We start from the raw sequence: 6222 nt of genomic DNA on the forward strand, positions 1-6222 counted from the left end.
CCAAATGCTTCTTTCTTCATCTATTTGCCGCAATACCTCTTCATTTGTCACTTTATCCACCCATCTGATTTTTAACATTCTCCTATAGCACCGCATTTCAAAAGCTTCTAATCTTTTCTTCTCAGATACTCCGATCGTCCAAGTTTCACTTCCATATAAAGCGACACTCCAAACATACACTTTCAAAAATCTTTTCCTGACATTTAAATTAATTTTTGATGTAAACAAATTATATTTCTTACTGAAGGCTCGTTTAGCTTGTGCTATTCGGCATTTTATATCGCTCCTGCTTCGTCCATCTTTAGTAATTTTACTTCCCAAATAACAAAATTCTTCTACCTCCATAATCTTTTCTCCTCCTATTTTCACATTCAGCGGTCCATTATTTATTATTTCTACAACATTTCATTACTTTTGTTTTGTTCTTGTTTATTTTCACGCGATAGTTCTTGCGTAGGACTTCATCTATGCCGTTAATTGTTTCTTCTAAATCCTTTTTACTCTCGGCTAGAATTACTATATCATCAGCAAATCGTAGCATCTTTATCTTTTCACCTTGTACTGTTACTCCGAATCTAAATTGTTCTTTAACATCATTAACCGCTAGTTCCATGTAAAGATTAAAAAGTAACGGAGATAGGGAACATCCTTGTCGGACTCCCTTTCTTATTACGGCTTCTTTCTTATGTTCTTCGATTGTTACTGTTGCTGTTTGGTTCCTGTACATGTTAGCAATTGTTCTTCTATCTCTGTATTTGAACCCTAATTTTTTTAAAACGCTGAACATTTTATTCCAGTCTACGTTATCGAAAGCCTTTTCTAGGTCTATAAACGCCAAGTATGTCGGTTTGTTTTTCTTTAATCTTCCTTCTACTATTAGTCTGAGGCCTAAAATTGCTTCCCTTGTCCCTATACTTTTCCTGAAACCAAATTGGTCTTCTCCTAACACTTCTTCCACTCTCCTCTCAATTCTTCTGTATAATATTCTAGTTAAGATTTTTGATGCATGACTAGTTAAACTAATTGTTCTGTATTCTTCTCATTTATCTGCCCCTGCTTTCTTTGGTATCATAACTATAACACTTTTTTTGAAGTCTGACGGAAATTCCCCATTTTCATAAATATTACACACCAGTTTGTATAATCTATCAATCGCTTCCTCACCTGCACTGCGCAGTAATTCTACAGGTATTCCGTCTATTCCAGGAGCCTTTCTGCCATTTAAATCTTTTAATGCTCTCTTAAATTCAGATCTCAGTATTGTTTCTCCCATTTCATCCTCTTCAACTTCCTCTTCTTCCTCTATAACACCATTTTCTAATTCATTTCCTCCGTATAACTCTTCAATATATTCCACCCATCTATCGACTTTACCTTTCGTATTATATATTGGTGTACCATCTTTGTTTAACACATTATTAGATTTTAATTTATATACCCCAAAATTTTCCTTAACTTTCCTGTATGCTCCGTCTATTTTACCAATGTTCATTTCTCTTTTTTCATATGTTTTTATAATTTTAATATTTAATATAGATTTAAATTGTATCTATTGTATATTATAATATATTTTACAACGATGTGATTTGTGTTACTACTATTATATAACATTTTACTATTACATAAAATAATATATATATATATATTTACTATTATATAAAATTTTTATTAATTCTAAATTGTAAACTTTACATCTTGAAGATGGCCATTTTTTCGATTCATGTATTCTTCAAATCAGGTTTTTTTATGTTTTTCATCACACGAAGTAACATGCCCATAAGAAATGCGGTGAAATTGTGACGTATTTTTTCTTTGAGTTCTTGTAATTTTTTGGTAAGGGATGAATAATTGAATATCTTACTTTTTGAATAGTCATACAAAAAAAAAAAAGGATGTTATGAAATCCGGCTTCAAGAAATAATGATGTGTCTGAAGATAACGTTGTAATAACAATTGTTTAACAGCATTCATTATTGTAATTAAACCACGTATTGGATTGATTTCCAGGTTCTTCATTGTTTGAAGAAATATAAAATAATTTTTGAAAAATTATCCATTAATGTTACGGAGATATCTTTTTGATATGACCTTAATATCATTCGCATATTTGTCTTCAAAGGTGATTTTAGTAATGTGCACTTGGCATTTTGTGGGGGTTGTTTTTTGCTTGTAATCGGAATTTTTATTTATTATCATAAATTAAAAACTAATTCGTCACTTATTAGCTTACTATGAATAGTGTATGTCTTAACGATAAACATAAATCTATTGCGATTCAAAAGCTGGAGGAAAAAATCATACGAGTATGATTAATTCGAGTCATTTAATGCTTGCATTAATTGAATAATAGTATAGTATATAGTTTACATGGGTAAATCTTTAAGAGAAATATTTTTAACACTAGTGATCTACAAATCAAGTGAAATGAATGATGAGGAACTTCGTAACATAGCAACTCTTACGGCGGATCAGGTTTACGTACTTTCCTTTACTTAGTAAGAAGTTAGTTTCTTATTCAACGCTGAACTAGATTTTTTACCTAGAATTTAATGGCATGTAGTAATAGCACTGTATCATTCTTTAGATATTAAAGCCAAAAAATCGTTGCGTAGCCGTAAAAATATTGTTATTTTTGTATAATTGCTTTAATAAGAAGTGTACTCTGTTCATCTGTCCAATGGTACATAACGAAATATAACAAAAATAAGATTCTATTTTTATTGAACATTACCTTCCGTACCATACGGGTATGGTAATTATTAAGGGTTATTTACACTATTATATGGAGTAAAAAACTAAATTAAAGAAAATAATTTAATTTTTTTTAAAAATTAATTCGTTAATTACGATAGAGTTCAAATAATTAGTTTTTATTTAAATCCACGTTTACATCTGTTATTACTAGTGTAATTAAAGTGTAATCGTGGTATGTAAAGTGCGTTACAGTTAGGTATTTGTAACAACTAAGAAAAAAGAGTGAAACATTAAGAATGTGCACGTCTTTAAAAGAGTACGAGGAGAATATAGGAACGGGAGTAGTTTTGTTAGGGTGGAAGAAGGTAGCGATGCAGTCAATACTACTACTGTGGGTCCATTAAGTGCAGAAACGTCGGTCCCGTATTGCGGCATTAAATTTTCACCAGCTGTGGCCGGAGATGCTACACCGAAATATCCACATACCCCACACCACATAACAGTCTACTACGCTACAGCGGTTTACTTTACTATATTCAATTTAATCGTCTTGTATCTGTATTTTTACGTTCATATATTATATAAGTATTCTTTGACTTTATTTACGTAACTAATTGTTATTAATTATTTTTTAGTAAATATTTTTATTTCTTTATACATGTTTTAATTAAAATTAAATAACCGTATAAATGTTTTGCTATAAAAGTACGACACGTTGTTACGTTATATTCCATTTTATAATGGAAGTTTCCTAGTCATGTGTAGCATTTGTTTTATGAAATGAAATATTCGGAGTCAACCGTACGAATTTATCGTATTTAATTCAAAATAGAGTGGTAAAAAAATAGAATGATCATTATAAACTTTATATAGAAATTACTCAATGAATTTCAAAGATTTGTGGTGAGAGGACGAGAGCTGCTGTTGATACAGAGGGAGGTGATGCTATTAAAGTAAATCACAAAAATATTTTCAAGCAGGGGTTGCGGTTCTTTCAAACATAAAAAAACATGTAAAAAAAAAATTAAAAAACATATTTAGAAGTATTAATTAATAATATTTAATTCTTCTTTCAATTTTTTATTGACAAATAAATTTAATTCGTTTAATTCAAATTAAGTTTTGTTTGCAACGATTACGAATTCCCTTACTGATTTAAGTGGAATGTATATTCTCCAGCTAGAAATAGAAGGTAGCGATTAATTTATTCCTTTATATATTATATATTATATATTATATATTATATATTATATATTATATATTATATATTATATATTATATATTATATATTATATATTATATATTATATATTATATATTATATATTATATATTATATATTATATATTATATATTATATATTATATATATTTTTATAATTGAGGTAAACATAAGAAGCATTAGTCTGCTTTGATTTCCCTGAGATTAAATTATGTTTAATGCAGCGAATACCTGTAATGAAAGAATGTAGTTATCACTTTCAATGGTGATTATTACTTGAATTTTGAAGGGCTTAGTAAGATGACAAAGAATATTTATTTGGTTTAGTAATGGCTAATTACTAGGAAACCAGCACTCTCCTCATTTTCTTAAGTGTCCTTAGACGAGATATTTTTACGTCGAAATGTGTTTTTGTTTTTGTAGTTGTTAATGTACTTTGCCAGGTTAGGAATTTATGATTGTATTATGTGTCTTTGCTCATGTTGTTGTTGGATTATGCTGCCGAATATACCGATGGACATGGAGTGGGGGGATATTGTGTGCGGTGCTCTACCGCTGACGGCGAGGGAGGCTTGGCGCAACAAGTAATGAGGGGTCATGGGAATGCGTGGGGGATCGAGGACAGGTACAAGTCCATCTTGATGCGTGTAGGGGCCAGGGAGGCAGCCTCTATGCCTAGGGTGTTCGGGCCTACTCACGCGCAAGAGTGGGTGGGTCGGAGCTCCCCGATGATGGCATGGGGGGACGCGTAACTGTGAAGGCCAAACGAAATGTGTGTCTTGATCAGGTACAATAGGGACTGGAAGGGTGCTCTCCTGCGGAGAAAAATTCTGATCACCGGAAAAGGTGATTAGTATGTTTTCAAAGAGGCATGAGAAACCCCGATGGGATGTCCGAGTTCGGACGAGCTAGGGAGGGCAGACTGCGCTGCCATGAAACCCTGAGGCGATTGTGTTAAGCTTTTTTTTAGCGTGGGCTGGTCGTCTTGGGGGAGTTTAAAAAAAAAAGAAAGTTATTTATTAAAATTTTGGGGTATTATTACTAGGTTTAAATTTGTCCTTAAAGCTATTTTGCTAAAAGTTATCCTCAGCCGTTAATGCTTAAACAGGACATAAACTTTGTAAGCATTACGGTCATTCATTTATAAACCGGAATTTTGCCGTGCCAACTGAGGAAGAGCAGCGAATGTGTTGAGGCACTGCTGGTAATTTAGTTGGATATGTGTGGAGGGGAGCAACCGGCCAGCAACGCCCGTAGGTCACACTCCCACGTTAGTAGTTAACATCGTCCTTTGAGCAACGAATTATAATCCGATTTCTTGCCAATGAAGGTGTTAAATAATCTGAATTTTTGACTCGACTCCAGGTACATTTTGGAGTGCTACCTGTCAAAAACTGAAGTGTTTGGGCAAACAAAATTCAAAGTGGATATGATGCAGTGGGGAACAAAGGCACGAACGTCGTCCGTGGATCAACGTCAAACATAACAACATTCAGGCCGTTCGTGATCTTGTAGAAAGTGACCGCTTTATAACGTCACTGAAATTGCATCAGAGGTGTGGGAATATGTGTTGGGAGTGTGCATACAATGTTGTCACACGCTCTTGTATATAGCAACTTGTGGGCGAGCTGGGTTTAACTTCTTGTTACTGAGGCACAGAGAAATGTCCGGAAAGACACTGTCATCGGCTTCGTAATCGCTTTAAGGAAGAAGAAGAGGCATTTTTGGACCGTATTGTGACCTGCGACAAAATGTGGGTCCACCATTACTCTCCGGAAAGCAAGAGAACAAGTATGATGTGGTGGAAAAAATGGTGAGGAGGTACCGATAAAGTTCAAGAGAAGCTTATCAGCTGGAAAAGGTTCTAGCAACTGAGTTTTGGAACTCAAATGGTGTGCTGCTGATTGATATTTCCTGCACGAACGAAGGACAGTAAATGCAGCATACTACTACCAGTTGTTGGTAACTTTTTTTCCGGGTCCATAGTTAAGTATTGCTTCAGAGGATACATGAATGATTCGTAGCGTGTGTGAAAATGCCATGCCTGACCGGGATTCAAACCCGGGACCTCCGGGTGAAAGGCCGAGACGCTACCACTCGCGCCATGGAGGCCGGAAATGTTGGATAACGTTAGGGCTGGTTATCTTAATAAAAGATACCGTCAACCGGTTCGCAACGACCACGACAACGCACGGCTACATACAGCAGCAGACTCGCGATAAAATCGCTAAAATTCACTGAAAACCTCTTGGACACCAACTGTACAGTTCACACTTATCACCGTTTGATTTCCACATCTTCGGTTTGCT

The sequence above is a fragment of the Lycorma delicatula genome, chromosome 6 (assembly GCF_047948215.1).
Source record: "Lycorma delicatula isolate Av1 chromosome 6, ASM4794821v1, whole genome shotgun sequence".
In the NCBI taxonomy this organism is placed as follows: Eukaryota; Metazoa; Arthropoda; class Insecta; order Hemiptera; family Fulgoridae; genus Lycorma; species Lycorma delicatula.